This window comes from Stenella coeruleoalba (assembly GCF_951394435.1).
Source record: "Stenella coeruleoalba genome assembly, chromosome: 8".
Taxonomy (NCBI): Eukaryota; Metazoa; Chordata; class Mammalia; order Artiodactyla; family Delphinidae; genus Stenella; species Stenella coeruleoalba.
In genome coordinates, this window is record NC_137154.1 from 97,787,695 (window position 1) to 97,803,466 (window position 15,772).

Below are 15,772 nucleotides of genomic sequence, written 5' to 3' on the forward strand. Positions count from 1 at the left end.
GTCTCAATTTCTGCCCTGCAAACCGGTTCATCTGGACCATTTTTCTAGGTTCCACATATATGCGTTAATATACGATATTTGTTTTTCTCTTTCTGACTTACTTCACTCCGTATGACAGTCTCTAGATCCATCCACATCTCAACAAATGACCCAATTTCATTCCTTTTTATGGCTGAGTAATATTCCATATTCTTTATCCACTCATCTGTCGATGGGCATTTAGGTTGCTTCCATGACCTGGCTATTGTAAATAGTGCTGCAGTGAACATTGGGGTGCATGTGTCTTTTTGAATTATGGTTTTCTCTGGGTATAAGCCCAGTAGTGGGATGGCTGGATCATAGGGTAGTTCTATTTTTAGTTTTTTAAGGAACCTCCACACTGTTCTCCATAGTGGCTGTATCAATTTACATTCCCACCAGCAGTGCAAGAGTGTTCTCTTTTCTCCACACCCTCTCCAGCCTTTGTTGTTTGGAGATTTTCTGATGATGCCCATTCTAACTGGCTTACACCTATGTTGTAGATTAAAAAAATTGGATTTCAAGCAAGTTCTGAGACCTGTTCAAGCTAAAGTAGCTGCTGAGTGAAGAGAGAGGAGTTCAAGCCCAGGTCTTCCCGTTCTCCGCCCAGGCCTTCTGCACTCCCACAGACGTCTCTCCACGTCTTCCTGGTCCACCTGAGGTGTTTGGAACATGCTTTCTCCCTAACATACATGTTCCTGAAGGAAAAAACAAAAAACTTTCTCCTTTCTTCTCAGTAAACTTACCACCTTCGGGATTTCCTTCCAAATTAGAAGGAAGAACACATACATAGAGCAAAGACCTAAGGCGGAAAATACTTTGTGTGTGCTTTCTTTAGAATGACGCTTCCTAGGAGATATTAACCGTTTCTCAAACGCTCTCCAGGGCCTGGCTATTTGTGGAGACTCGACACGATTTATACCCACGGAGGAAGGAAACATCAGACAGTATGGCCCTAAGAGAGAGGCTGTTAGGATGGAGGACAGATCTCAGAGTCTCCCGTCTCTAACCACTAGGCAGGCCCCTTTCCAACCGGACTATAAAATTACCGGCATTCTCAGTTGTCTGATGTAGAGAAAAGCCAGGACCCAGAATCTGCAGCACTGCACTTTGCTCCCCAGAAGCAGCCACCCTCCTCCCTCACCCTCAAGATCTCATCCTCTGGTGGGTCATACAGCAGAAACTTTCATGGTCAAAGTGCAGAAACTCTCTGCCTGATTTCTGAGCCCGGGGATCATATCGCATTCATTTCTGGGCCTTCGGCGCCGCCCTCCGTGCCTAGAATACTTAAAATTGACATTAAAACCGGTTGGGAGATAATTATAATTTAACTTTGTTGATAAAAGTGTTTCTACCTAAGGCGAATGAGGCCACACCCAACACCTGGTTTCAACTAGGTCTCAGACCTGGAGCCCATCACACAATAAAACCCTCTCAAACTAACACTGAAATTCAGACCATCCTAGATTAAGAGAAACATAAGGGTCTTGATAACCAAATACACTGGACACTGGTAGGCCTTGTTTGTGTCTTGATTCAAGCAAACTCTGTAAAAGCCATTTGGGGTCAACTGGGGCATTCTGAATATAGATGGGATGTATCAAAAAGAGATTATTGCTGGTGGGATAATGTAATTATACAAGAAAATAAACTTCCTAAATTTCTAATCAAATATTTAGGGGTTCAAATGCCATGATTTATGGGATTTGCTTTAAAATACCTCAACCAAAAAAATTGTTAAAATCTAAATGATGGGTATATGAGGGGTCACTATACTATTCTCTTTACTTTTAGGCCTATTTGTAATGTTTCTTAACAATTTTACATGAACACAAATCAATCATTCATTGCAATATGACAAGGTTCTGCTTTTACTTACAAAAGTACTATTTTCATATGCGATCCAACAATGATGTACACACGTTCTCACATATTCTCTGAGACCTGCGTTTCTGGATATTTCATATGCAAGTTTTTTGACGTGGATCATTTAGATATTCCGAACAACTAAAAGTGTTTCTAGCGTGTACTAAAATAAAATATAAGGCTTGTACAATGCCACTGCAGGGATGCCTACGCAATCTTCATTCATGTCAGTGAGCGTCACTGATGACTTCAGACCAGCTGGACAACAAGCAAATTAACCCTTTCAAAAAAAAAAAATCATCAATGTCCTTATCACGTGCCAGTGACACAGAAAGCTGTTTGCCATCACCGGGCACTAGAATTTTGTGTACCGCCTTCATTGAATTTAACAAACATTTAGGATACTTACCATGAAGCAGACATTATTCTGTGCCCTTCCCAAATCTTAACTCATTTTATTACTAAGAAAAACCTTTGAGGGAGATGCTATTATTATTTTCCACATTACAGATGTAGAAGCTGAAGTACAGAAGGGCTAAACAGCACAGTTTTAAGTGGCAGCGCTGGGATTTGAACCTAGGCACTCTGTCTTCCAGAGTCAGCTCTTAACCACCATGACATGGATCCTCACTGTCACAGCAACTAAACCAAAATAGTCACTGATGTGGTACTTTTTAAATAATAGTGAAAACAATAAATTATCCATTCTTAGTAACTGTTAATAATTTTTTAAACATCCATGAACTGTAGAGAACATAACACAAGCAGTATTTGAATCAAGTGCCCTAAGACAGGATCAGATGATCTGGGGAGAACCTGCTCAGGTGTGACCCTTCTCCAGGGCTCACCAGCCCCAGGACCACCTTCGCCTTCACTCCTGCCCCTTTCTTTCCAGGCTGCTTCCATCTCCCTTTCCTGCCCGTGAACTCCTATTTTGAAAGCCGGCCGCATCATCATTGCCTCTGAAGATATGAGCCCAACTTGGACTGGAGGTCTTAGTCTCTCCTTCCTCTGCCTTTCTGGAGTTCTGTTTCTCCATTATATCACATCTCACATGGCACCGCAGGTGGTGTTTTACCCATGTCTCACAGTAGATTAGGATATCAGTAGGAAGAGAGACTGTCTTCACCTTAGTTGTCACTGACACCTAGTCTATCTCCTGGCATGAAAGAGTCCTTGGCAAAGGTTCGTCCACTGGATCTTACAGGACCTCAGGGTCATCTGGTACCCTGCTGATAGCTCTGCTCTAACACTTTAGAACCTCAGCTAGGACATGTATCTTCTTCACCATCAGGCTAAGCTCTTCGGGGGCAGGGAGAATGGCATCTCCTTTTTGTATCTCACCACACCTACCAGAGTGTTTCGTTCATAGTTGATGTTCAATGATAAATAATTATCAACATCATTCTTTCATAAACATGTGGAAGTGCCAATGACTAAAGTTCCCGTCAACGGAATGACAGACGCACCAAATATCTGTGATACTGCTCTCCCCCAGAATGAGATATTTAGCCCAAGAATGGGGGTGCCAAGCCTTTGAGAGGTGGTTTTTGGTGCCTCTGGCTCCTTTGGTCATGGCTATCGCCCCTCAGAATTCCTTCAGTTGAATTCAGGTAAGAAGCTACAAGTATAAAAAGTATCCTTTTTCTTCATGAGAACACAACCACATGAAAATAAGCACAGAACATTACTTTCGAGGATGATAGCACCAAAAACTAACACTGTGTGGAAACCACTTAAAGTGCAGCTACTGTAAGACTGGGCTTACATCAAACATGGTCAAATCCTGGGCTCACCTGGTTGCACAGTGGTTAAGAATCCGCCTGTCAATGCAGGGGACACAGGTTCGAGCCCCGGTCCGGGAAGATCCCACATGCCGCAGAGCAACAAAGCCCGCGTGCCACAACTACTGAGGCTGCACTCTAGAGCCCGTGAGCCACAACTACTGAGCCCAAGTGCCACAACTACTGAAGCCCACGTGCCTAGAAGCCATGCTCCACAACAAGAGAAGCCACCGCAATGAGAAGCCCGCGCACCGCAACAAAGATTAGCTCCCGCTCGCTGCAACCAGAGAAAACCCGCTCACAGCAACAAAGACCCAACGCAGCCAAAATTAAAATTAAGATAAATAAAAAATTATTTATTAAAAAAAAAACATGGTCAAATCCTAATCACTATCTAAAATCAACAGTCTTGTCATTTCTTGGTTCTTAGGTAGATCTGAGCTCAAGGTACAGCAAAACATAAAGTAAAAGGGGAGGGAGAGATCCTAATTCATTGATGCTATGTTAATTCCAGAGTGAATGGTAGGTTTGAGAAAACACACATTAACCCTTTCCCTGCTGATAAACCCCAGAACCCTCTAACATCCCCTCATTCTCTATGAGAGCCTTGAAGAGAAAACTTACAGCAATTTATATCAGAACTTGACTGTGTAATAAATAATTCAGAAATGCTTTTTAATTTTAAAATGTTTGTTCAAATATTGTCTACTTATGCCTACAGAGCCATGTTGTCCAATACAGCAGCCATGAGGCATACGAAATGTGGCTAGTCCAAACTGAGATGTGTTGTAAGTGTAAAATACACATCAGAATTCACGTTTGGCTTAAAAGAATGTTAAATATCTCATTAACAATTTTATATTGATTACATATTAAGGTAATAAAATTTTGGATATATTGGGTTAAATAAAATATATTATTAAAATTAATGTCACCTCTTTATTTTCACTTTTTTAAGTGGTTACCATAAAATTTTAAATTATAAATGGCTCATGGTGTGGTTTGTATTCTATGTCTGTTGGATAACATTACTTTAGACAACAGGCAGCAGAAACCCGGTAAGACATAGCTCATGCTCTGAACCAAATTGTCTTCCTCAAAACACACGTGCAACTAGAAAAGTCTTGGAGTGGCTTTAAGTATGTGCAGTGCAATTCACCACAGCAGAAACTGTGAAAGTCAGAGCGAAGTCCAAATGCAAAGAAGATGATATAGGGGAGAAGAAACATGGATAATACAAAAGAACAGAAAATTCCAAAACCGTAACTTTTTGACCCTAGAAATTAGAGATATGAAGTCCATTGGATACGCCTGCTCACACAGACACCACCTGCTCTCAGCTTGACTCACCACGCTCAGCTCCCTGAGAAGACCCCCCAAAAAGACCCCCCAAGGCATCCTTCCAGTTAACCATCCTCATGAGACACTAAACAGAACAGAGCTTGGTAATGGGAGACAGGTACTCCTGCTACTACAGTGAGGTAGTTATAGAAGGTCATTAATATCTGATGCAAATTTACAGGTGCTCTGTGTGGAAGGAATGGTGGTCTTTGGTCCTTTCAAATAAGTAGGTATAATTTATTTCTTGTTTCCATTAGAAGCACGAGAAGGGAGGCCCCAAGGGGAATAATACTTACGAAAAAGAAAGCGATTTTCTTTTTCCTTCAACTTGCAAGACGCTGAGGAAAATTCATTGATGAGTATTTATTAGCTAATGATGAAAGAGCACTTCAAAAATGAAAATGGCTCTGAAAGGCACTGCATTATCCTGATTGCAGAAAATGGAGACTCAAGAGAAAGGGTGCTCTATAAAATGTTCTCTGCAATTGGCTCTGTCTCTCATGAGCCTCTCAGATTCCTTTGTCCCTCCCACAATAATAACTTGTCTTCATGGCCATAGCCAAGAACACATTCTTTGTTTGGTTACATAAGCTTCTAAAAATAGCAATTTATCATGGAAATGCTAAATTACCCTTGAAGATAGTGTTTTGATGGGCTATTAAGTTATTGCAGTGTCTTGTTTTCTGTTACATATTATAATTAAAGAGAAAAATCATTTTTTACACTTTTCAAACCTTAAAAGTATATCAGTTTCATGCTTTGGGCATTTTTATCTTAAAAAAAACATGAAGAAAGGTTTCCTGTGGTCAAAGAAGTTTTACCACAGACGTGGAGATGAATTTTCTCCTCATTACTGAGGTCTAATGAAAAAGAAGAGGCTAATTCAAAGTGTAATTTATTTTTTTTCTATCTGTCTAGCTAGGTTTGATAAATGAATTCAAAGTAAAAGAAGTGGAGAAATTAGCTGGCAGAATATTTAAAGGAAACCTAATAATGCATTTCTTATTTCTTAAATCTAGAAATTTAAAGCTGAAAGAAACCCAAGAAGTGATCTTGTTGATGTCTCCCTAAGACCAGAGAGGTTAAGATGCCTGCAAAGTAACCCAGCAGGGCTGCCTAGCCTCTGTCCCAGATCACATATTAATTATCGCTCTCCTTGACACCAGGTGAAGAAATGAGTCAGGGAATGAATGAAAGAAGTGACTCAAACAGAACTTGAGTCCTCGTGGAGGGACAGAAAACCAAGGAGTTCAGATAGGACTACAAAAGGCAGAAAAAAAAATGTAGGGAAGAAGTAAGTGACACTGTCTTCACAAACTATTTTATTTTTCTTTTACATCTTTAATGGAGTATAATTGCTTTACAATGGTGTGTTAGTTTCTGCTTTATAACAAAGTGAATCAGTGATACATATACACACATCCCCATATCTCCTCCCTCTTGCATCTCCCTCCCACCCTCCCTATCCCACCCCTCTAGGTGGTCACAAAGCACCAAGCTGATATCCCTGTGCTATGCGGCTGCTTCCAACTAGCTATCTACCTTACGTTTGGTAGTGTATATATGTCCATGCCTCTCTCTCGCTTTGTCACAGCTTACCCTTCCTGCTCCCCATATCCTCAAGTCCATTCTCTAGTAGGTCTGTGTCTTTATTCCTGTCATACCTCTAGTTTCTTCTTGACATTTTTTTTCTTAAATTCCATATATATGTGTTAGCATACGGTATTTGCCTTTCTCTTTCTGACTTACTTCACTCTGTATGACAGACTCTAGGTCCATCCACCTCATTACAAATAGCTCAATTTCGTTTCTTTTTATGGCTAAGTAATATTCCATTGTATATATGTGCCACATCTTCTTTATCCATTCATCCGATGATGGACACTTAGGTTGTTTCCATCTCCAGGCTACTGTAAATAGAGCTGCAATGAACATTTTGGTACATGACTCTTTTTGAATTATGGTTTTCTCAGGGTATATGCCCAGTAGTGGGATTGCTGGGTCATATGGTAGTTCTATTTGTAGTTTTTTAAGGAACCTCCATACTGTTCTCCATTGTGGCTGTACCAATTCACATTCCCACCAGTAGTGCAAGAGTGTTCCCTTTTCTCCACACCCTCTCCAGCATTTATTGTTTCTAGATTTTTTGATGATGGCCATTCTGACGGGTGTGAGATGATATCTCATTGTAGTTTTGATTTGCATTTCTCTAATGATTAATGATGTTGAGCATTCTTTCACGTGTTTGTTGGCAGTCTGTATATCTTCTTTGGAGAAATGTCTATTTAGGTCTTCTGCCCATTTTTGGATTGGGTTGTTTGTTTTTTTGTTACTGAGCTGCATGAGCTGCTTGTAAATTTTGGAGATTAATCCTTTGTCAGTTGCTTCATTTGCAAATATTTTCTCCCATTCTGAGGGTTGTCTTTTGGTCTTGTTTAGGGTTTCCTTTGCTGTGCAAAAGCTTTGAAGTTTCATTAGGTCCCATTTGTTTATTTTATTTCCATTTCTCGAGGAGGTGGGTCAAAAAGGATCTTGCTGTGATTTATGTCATAGAGTGTTCTGCCTATGTTTTCCTCTAAGAGTTTGATAGTTTCTGGCCTTACATTTAGGTCTTTAATCCATTTTGAGCTTATTTTTGTGTATGGTGTCAGGGAGTGATCTAATCTCATACTTTTACATGTACCTGTCCAGTTTTCCCAGCACCACTTATTGAAAAGGCTGTCCTTTCTCCACTGTACATTCCTGCCTCCTTTATCAAAGATAAGGTGACCATATGTGCGTGGGTTTATCTCTGGGCTTTCTATCCTGTTCCATTGATCTATATTTCTGTTTTAGTGCCAGCACCATGCTGTCTTGATTACTGTGGCTTTGTAGTATAGTCTGAAGTCAGGTAGCATAATTCCTCCAGCTCCGTTTTTCGTTCTCAAGATTGCTTTGGCTATTAGGGGTCTTTTGTGTTTCCATACAAATTGTGAAATTTTTTGTTCTAGTTCTGTGAAAAATGCCAGTGGTAGTTTGATAGGGATTGCATTGAATCTGTAGATTGCTTTGGGTAGTAGAGTCATTTTCACAATGTTGATTCTTCCAATCCAAGAACATGGTATATCTCTCCATCTATTTGTATCATCTTTAATTTCTTTCATCAGTGTCTTATAATTTTCTGCATACAGGCCTTTTGTCTCCTTAGGTAGGTTTATTCCTAGATATTTTATTCTTTTTGTTGCAATGGTAAGTGGGAGTATTTTCTTAATTTCACTTTCAGATTTTTCATCATTAGTGTATAGGAATGCCAGAGATTTCTGTGCATTAATTTTGTATCCTGCTACTTTATCAAATTCATTGATTAGCTCTAGTAATTTTCTGGTAGCATCTTTAGGAGTCTCTACGTATAGTATCATGTCATCTGCAAACAGTGACAGCTTTACTTCTTCTTTTCCGATTTGGATTCCTTTTATTTCCTTTTCTTCTCTGATTGCTGTGGCTAAAACTTCCAAAACTATGTTAAATAAGAGTGGTGAGTGTGGGCAACCTTGTCTTGTTCTTGATCTTAGTGGAAATGCTTTCAGTTTTTCACCATGGAGGACGATGTTGGCTGTGGGTTTGTCATATATGGCCTTTATTATGTTGAGGTAAGTTCCCTCTATGCCTACTTTCTGGAGGGTTTTTATCATAAATGGGTGTTGAATTTTGTCAAAAGCTTTCTCTGCATCTATTGAGATGATCATATGGTTTTTCTCCTTCAATTTGTTAATATGGTGTATCACATTGATTGATTTGCATATATTGAAGAATCCTTGCATTCCTGGGATAAACCCCACTTGATCATGGTGTATGATCCTTTCGATGTGCTGTTGGATCCTGTTTGCTAGTATTTTGTTGAGGATTTTTGCGTCTATATTCAACAGTGATATTGGCCTGTAGTTTTCTTTCTTTGTGACATCCTTGTCCGGTTTTGGTATCAGGTTGATGGTGGCCTCGTAGAATGAGTTTGGGAGTGTTCGTCCCTCTGCTATACTTTGGAAGAGTTTGAGAAGGATGGGTGTTAGCTCTTCTCTAAATGTTTGATAGAATTCGCCTGTGAAGCCATCTGGTCCTGGGCTTTTGTTTGTTGGAAGATTTTTAATCACAATTTCAATTTCAGTGCTTGTGATTGGTCTGTTCATATTTTCTATTTCTTCCTGATTCAGTCTTGGCAGGTTGTGCCTTTCTAAGAATTTGTCCATTTCTTCCAGGTTGTCCATTTTACTGGCATATAGTTGCTCGTAGTAATCTCTCATGATCTTTTGTATTTCTGCAGTGTCAGTTGTTACTTCTCCTTTTCATTTTTAATTCTATTGATTTGAGTCTTCTCCCTTTTTTTCTTGATGAGTCTGGCTAATGGTTTATTAATTTTGTTTATCTTCGCAAAGAACCAGCTTTTAGTTTTATTGATCTTTGCTATCTTTTGCTTCATTTCTTATTCATTTATTTCTGATCTGATCTTTATGATTTCTTTCCTTCTGCTAACTTTGGGGGTTTTTTTGTTCTTCTTTCTCTAATTGCTTTAGGTGCAAGGTTAGGTTGTTTATTCAAGATGTTTCCTGTTTCTTAAGGTAGGATTGTATTGCTATAAACTTCCCTCTTAGAACTGCTTTTGCTGCATCCCATAGGTTTTGGGTCGTCGTGTCTCCATTGTCATTTGTTTCTAGGTATTTTTTGATTTCCCCTTTGATTTCTTCAGTGATTACTTCATTATTAAGTAGTTTATTGTTTAGCCTCCATGTGACAAACTCACAAACTCTTTATATAGACCAAGACTATATAAGAAGTCAGGAAGGCTTTCTACACAGTCATCTTATTTAGGTGGTTTTATTCTTCCATAGCATTTTTTAAAACTGCACGTAACATAAAATTAACCATTTTAAAGTGAACAATTCAGTGATATTTAGTACATTCACAATGATGTGCAACTATCACCTCTATCTAGTTCTAAAACATTGTTATCCCAAAAGGAAACCCCATATCTATTAGGTTACCCCCCTCCATTTTCTCCCTCCCCTAAGCTCACGGCAACCACAAATCTGTTCTGTTTCTGTAGATATACCTATTTTGGATATTTCATATATATGGGACCATACAGTAAGTAAGCTTCTGAGACTGACTTCTTCCACTTAGCACAATATTTTCAAGGTTTATCCACACTGTAGCATGTATCACTATCACGTTTCTTTTTATGGTTGAATAATATTCCATTGTATGTACACACCACAATTTAGTCAATTCCTTATGTGTACCTAAAAAAATTCATGGTAATTTTTGATCTCCCTAACATCAATGAACACAATCTTAAGAGTCCTGACTCAAGGACCTCCCTGGTGGCGCAGTGGTTAAGAATCCGCCTGCCAATGCAGGGGACACGGGTTCGAGCCCTGGTCCAGGAAGATCCCACATGCCGTGGAGCAACTAAGCCCATGCACCACAACTACTGAGCCTGTGCTCTACAGCCCAAGAGCCACAACTACTGACCCCAAGTGCCACAACTACTGAAGCCCTCGTGCCTAGAGTCCATGCTCTGCAACAAGAGAAGCCACCGCAATGAGAAGCCTGTGCACCTCAATGAAGAGTAGCTCTCGCTCACCACAAGTAGAGAAAGCCCAGGCACAGCAACAAAGACCCAGCACGGCCATAAATAAATAAATAAATTTATATTAAAAAAAAAAAAGTCCTCACTCAGAGGCCAGTCATCACCTGTTCAACAAAACGGAGAATTGTTTGAATAATGCGCTAAGTCAGTATAACAACTCTCTTCATATAAGCTGTTATTGTCTATGATGTATTTCTAACAACAACCCTGAGAATTGAGTACTATTATCAACATCTTTGGTTTTATTTTTTAATTGGGGTATAGTTGCTTTACCATGTTGTGTTAGTTTCTGCTGTACAGCAAAGTGAATCAGCTATACGTATACATATATCCCCTTTTTTGGATTTCCTTCCCATTTAGGTCACCGAGCATTGAGTAGAGTTCCCTGTGGTATACAGCAGGTTCTCATTAGTTACCTATTTTATACATATTACTGTATATATGTCAATCCCAATCTCCCAATTCATCCCACCACCCTCCCTTCCCCCCTTGGTGTCCATACATTTGTTCTCTACGTCTGTGTCTCTATTTCTGCCTTGCAAACAGGTTCATCTGTACCATTTTTCTTTATTTTGTAGGTGAGGAAATTGAGAAGTAAAGAGCTTAAGTAGCTGTCCAGTGCCACAGCTGGCAAACGGCAAAGCCAGGGTAGGACCCCTCCCCTTCCCATCCCTCCCAGCATCAGTGTTCATCCAGCTGCACCCACTAACCCAGTCACTACTCACTACACTGAGTATAAAGTATTTATACAAATTAAATTTGGAAGAAAGGATCTCACATTCAGGACAAGAAAAGCCTCAAGTCACAACTAGGTTTAGCTCTAAATATACGTTTGTAAGGCAGTCCTTATAATTCACATTTTCCCAAATAAAAAATTGTATAAATGGTTTTTAGATTCTCATATCAGCCCACCAAGAAGCTAATCCACCACGTGGTAGAACTCCATTATTACTGCATCATCAGATTTAAAATTCATGCGTCCTGTTATTTTTATTAGAAAACCCATTCCAAATTGAGAAGGGAGATGTCTGAAACTCAGCACACCCTCCCCACACTGGTTCTTCTCTCTGCACCCTGTCCAGCCCAGCCCAGCCCACCGTGCCCTAGTAAGTGTGCAAATTCCAGTAGCAGTGAGATGGACTCCTAGTGATGAGGAGGCTTAAAGAGGTTCCCAGGTGAACCTCCAAAGAGGAACAGGGGCAGATATGAGGGTTGAATAAACTCCCAAAGCAAAGTGGCAGGATAGTTAGAAAGTGTGGGGAGAGGTGGAGCAGAGAATGGAGAAGGTGTGCATTTGATATTTGGTGGTGAGCTGTAGGCTGATTCCAAATCATAGTCCCAAATAAATTCTAATGTTAAATAATGACATTCTGGATGCCATGATGCCATTATGATCACATGGATAGTGGAGATAATACCGATTGCACATACACTTTAAGAACTCAAAATAGAGGATAAATTCTTTCCTGTGCCATGCTTTCGAGTTTATGAAACACTCTACCACCCATTGTTGCTTGAGGCCCTCATAACGACCCTGTGAGTTAGGATAGATATTAATATACCCATTTTACTGATGCAGAAATTGATCATGACAGTTAAACCCTGTAGCCACACAGCACACAATTTAATCTGTGGAAACAGGACTCAAAAAAATCAGGCTTTTTAAATCTACAAGTCCTGAGTTCTGTCTGCAACACCATGTCACCTCAGGTTAACCTCAAGGAAGGTACCAGTATCCTACATCAGTCTGCAAAAAGCAAAGGAGTAGAGAAATAAAAATTGCTCTAGGCAGGAGAAGGAGCAAAACACATCACACACTGTTGATGCGGAAGCAAATATGACTTTTTTTCTGAGCATTTCTTCTTTTGTACCTTACTCATCCCTTCCCCAAATCCTAAGTCCTGAGGTGAAGGTTACCTCAGAGATGATGGGAATGTAGTTTGCTGACTACAAAGAAAGCATACAAGTTTCTTTTCAAAGTCCAGATCTTTTCAAACCAAAATAATTTCAGTTATTCCAGGGATATTCACAGTTATGTTTCATTTCTACACACTGGACATTTTTATTTATCTACAAGAAGAGCCCTTCTTCTTTTATGACAGGCACTTACTGAGGATAGAAATCTTTTCCATAACACTATCGTGCTATGTTTATAAAAATGGAATAGCTCAAGTCGGGGGCTTCTTTACGGAGACTCTTGAGGCTCTGTCAGCCTCTGAGGTAGCACGGAGTTGGTTTATTTGGCCACCGTCTCCAAGATGAAGTGGGTTCCTCTGCCCCACAGTTAGACGGTTCCAGGTACACTCGGTCCAAAGTGTGAAAGACCCACCATCCCACCATCCCCACCATCTTGCTCTCCTACTAACTCCCAGAAGCCCCTTTGTACATCACGCTGGGAAAAAGGGAGAGGGTCTCAGAGTGCCTGGGATTTACAGGCATGAACTCCATGAGCCAGCCTCACAAATAACTGCTATTCTAACGCCCAGCCCGGGGTACATTACAATGGATGGTAATACATGGAGGGGTGATGACTTATTTTATTCCCTATAAAGAGTGACAAAGAATCTGTATGTGAGTTGGGGTGGGGTTGGAGGCTGGTATATGGGAAGGAGGGAGAAAACAGTCACTAGTAAATGTTTTACCCTTCTTCTTAAGGCTCTTTCACACCTCAGACAGACTGACCTGAGGCATAAATCATACAAGTAGAAGCTTAGAGGGCTGCATGTTTGGTTCAATTCAAATTCATTCCATCAGTGTCTAACAGGTGGCCTCTCACTCTCCAGCTTCTGCTACTCAGGGGGTGATGTTGGTAGAATATAGTAAACCCTGCTCTCCTGGGGTGTCGTATACCGCAATCTGAATCTGGAACCAGAAACCCTAGACTTGAATCCTGTATTTGCTATTTATTAGCCCTATCACCTTAGCTAAGAAGCCAGCATTTCTTTAACTATGCACTGAAAATAATAACCCCTACTTTTTGGGCTTCCCTGGTGGCGCAGTGGTTGGGGGTCCGCCTGCCGATGCAGGGGACACGGGTTCGTGCCCCGGTCCGGGAAGATCCCACATGCGGCGGAGCGGCTGGGCCCGTGAGCCATGGCTGCTGAGCCTGCGCGTCCAGAGCCTGTGCTCCGCAATGGGAGCGGCCGTGACAGTGAGAGGCCCGCGTCCCGCAAAAAAAAAATAAATAACCCCTACTTTTTAGCATTGTTATGGAAATGAAATAAAGTATATGAAAAAAATTTGAAAACTTTAAAAATGCCCTTCACATATAACGTACCTACTTGCTTAACAAATGTGAGTCACCGTCCAGGTGAAAATAACAAATAACCGACATCCTTCCTTGTGTAAGTTGATAACCAGATTTTCTAAGAAGATATAAGCTGTTTCCACAGGACAAAAAAAAAAATGAAGTGGGCATTCAAATAGTTATCTATTATAATCATACCATGGAAAGGGTAACTCCGTATGTTCTAGGCACGGAGGGAAAGGAAGGTTTATGTTAACGTGGTTCGATTTGATATCTCACACGTCAGTCATTGTAATCACAGTTCCAGGACTGATACAGGAATGTCCTGATGTTGAAAATCCCATAATGAAGAAGAGAATAGGACTTCATGAGGTGCCCCCCTGCCCCTAAAAGAGTTTTCCATCACTTCATTAAAAGAGAAAAAAAAAACCTACCACATCCCACTCAATATGGTGACTGGCTCCTGAACAGCCAAGGTGTTATTTCCAAACACATTCTTCCCTTGCTTTTCCATCCCCATGGGGCCCTGCTATCATTCCTGGCCTCCTGAAACCCGGTGGCTGCAGCCTCCATCTTACTGAGCAGTTTTTCAAGCAAAGTCTCCTTGCTGCTGTGGGCACAGAACTGCCCTCCCAAGCTGCAGGCCTGCCTGTCGGGGGTTCCAGGGCTGAATTTATTTCCCACATCTTGGACACATCGCTCTCTCGCCACCCTCCCTCTCTCCCCTCCCCCTTCATTCCTAAATCCTACAGCCATGACAGAAATAAATTAGCTAGAGGTACAGGTCACACCTTGGAGAGCAGTAAACGTTCTGTGGGAAATCAATAGAGAAGATGGGATTCTCAAACAGCTGAAGCAGAAGGAATGGTGCATTGATGGCTATACACAAACCAAACAAAGGAGCCTGAGAACAGCCTTCCAGGGAGGGGCCAGTGCGCTCAGGTTCATTCATCCCAACACCTGAAGCCGAGATGGCACTGCAGAAAAGACCCTTCCCAGACACCTGTGCGTCTGCAGCTTTTTGCCTCAGGAAGGCTAAATGTTGCTCCGCGGGTATTTGTGAAAATTAAAAATGATGTTCAGGGCTTCCCTGGTGGCGCGGTGGTTGAGAGTCCACCTGCCGATGCAGGGGACACGGGTTCGTGCCCCGGTCCGGGAAGATCCCACATGCCGTGGAGCGGCTGAGCCCGTGAGCCATGGCCGCTGAGCCTGCGCGTCCGGAGCCTGTGCTCTGCAACGGGAGAGGCCGCGACCGTGAGAGGCCCGCGTACAGCAAAAAAAAATGATGTTCAGATTGTGAATGCTAATGCTGGGCCCCCCCCGACGGCTCTAAGCTGAGTGTGTGAGACGTGTATCTGTTCCAGGAAAACTTCTCCTCTCCGGCTGCTAACAGCAAAGCCAGGGAGGGATCACCTAGATCATTAACTAAGGAAATGTAATTCCTAAAGCCGAAAGTGTGATGGAACACAATAAGCTTTAGGCTCCCACAGACCTGGGTTCCAGTCCTGGCTTCACCCCTCTGTAGCAAAAGGATCTTAGGAAAGTCACCTTTACCAAATGCCAACATGAAATTTACCTGAGAGGCAACTGACAGGATTAAATGGATAATACACATAAAGAGCTGGTACAAAATAGGCATGTAACAGATGCTAGTTACTTTTCCTCCCTCCCTGAGCCTCATCATTGAGTAGCTTTTTCATTTCTCTTGAGTTCTGTAAATTTTCTCACCACGGATGGCTCACAAAGGTGAGGCCTGATAAAAATTTAATCTGAGAGCAAATTCAGGGCCTACCAAAATAGGAGGCTCAAGAAGGCTTCTGGTACCTCCCCATGTCAGCTACTAAAGGCCACCCCAAATAAACAGTTTAAATTAAAGTGACATGCCTGTTATGT

At 41.3% G+C, this 15,772-nt stretch overlaps 1 protein-coding gene across 11 annotated transcripts in view; it reads right to left on the bottom strand.

Moving 5' to 3' along the window:
- The window catches only part of LOC307190567 (uncharacterized protein), a 394,123-nt gene that overhangs the window by 238,143 nt on the left and 140,208 nt on the right, over positions 1-15,772 (bottom strand). For 4 of the 11 annotated variants that reach the window (XR_013829496.1, XR_013829497.1, XR_013829498.1 and 1 more), the window contains exon 1: positions 5,306-5,464. The exons of the other annotated variants lie outside the window; for them this stretch is intronic. The gene's annotated coding sequence lies outside the window, so the exon portion shown is untranslated. Of the gene's footprint in view, positions 1-5,305; positions 5,465-15,772 lie in introns of those variants that run through there. 11 annotated transcript variants of the gene reach the window in all.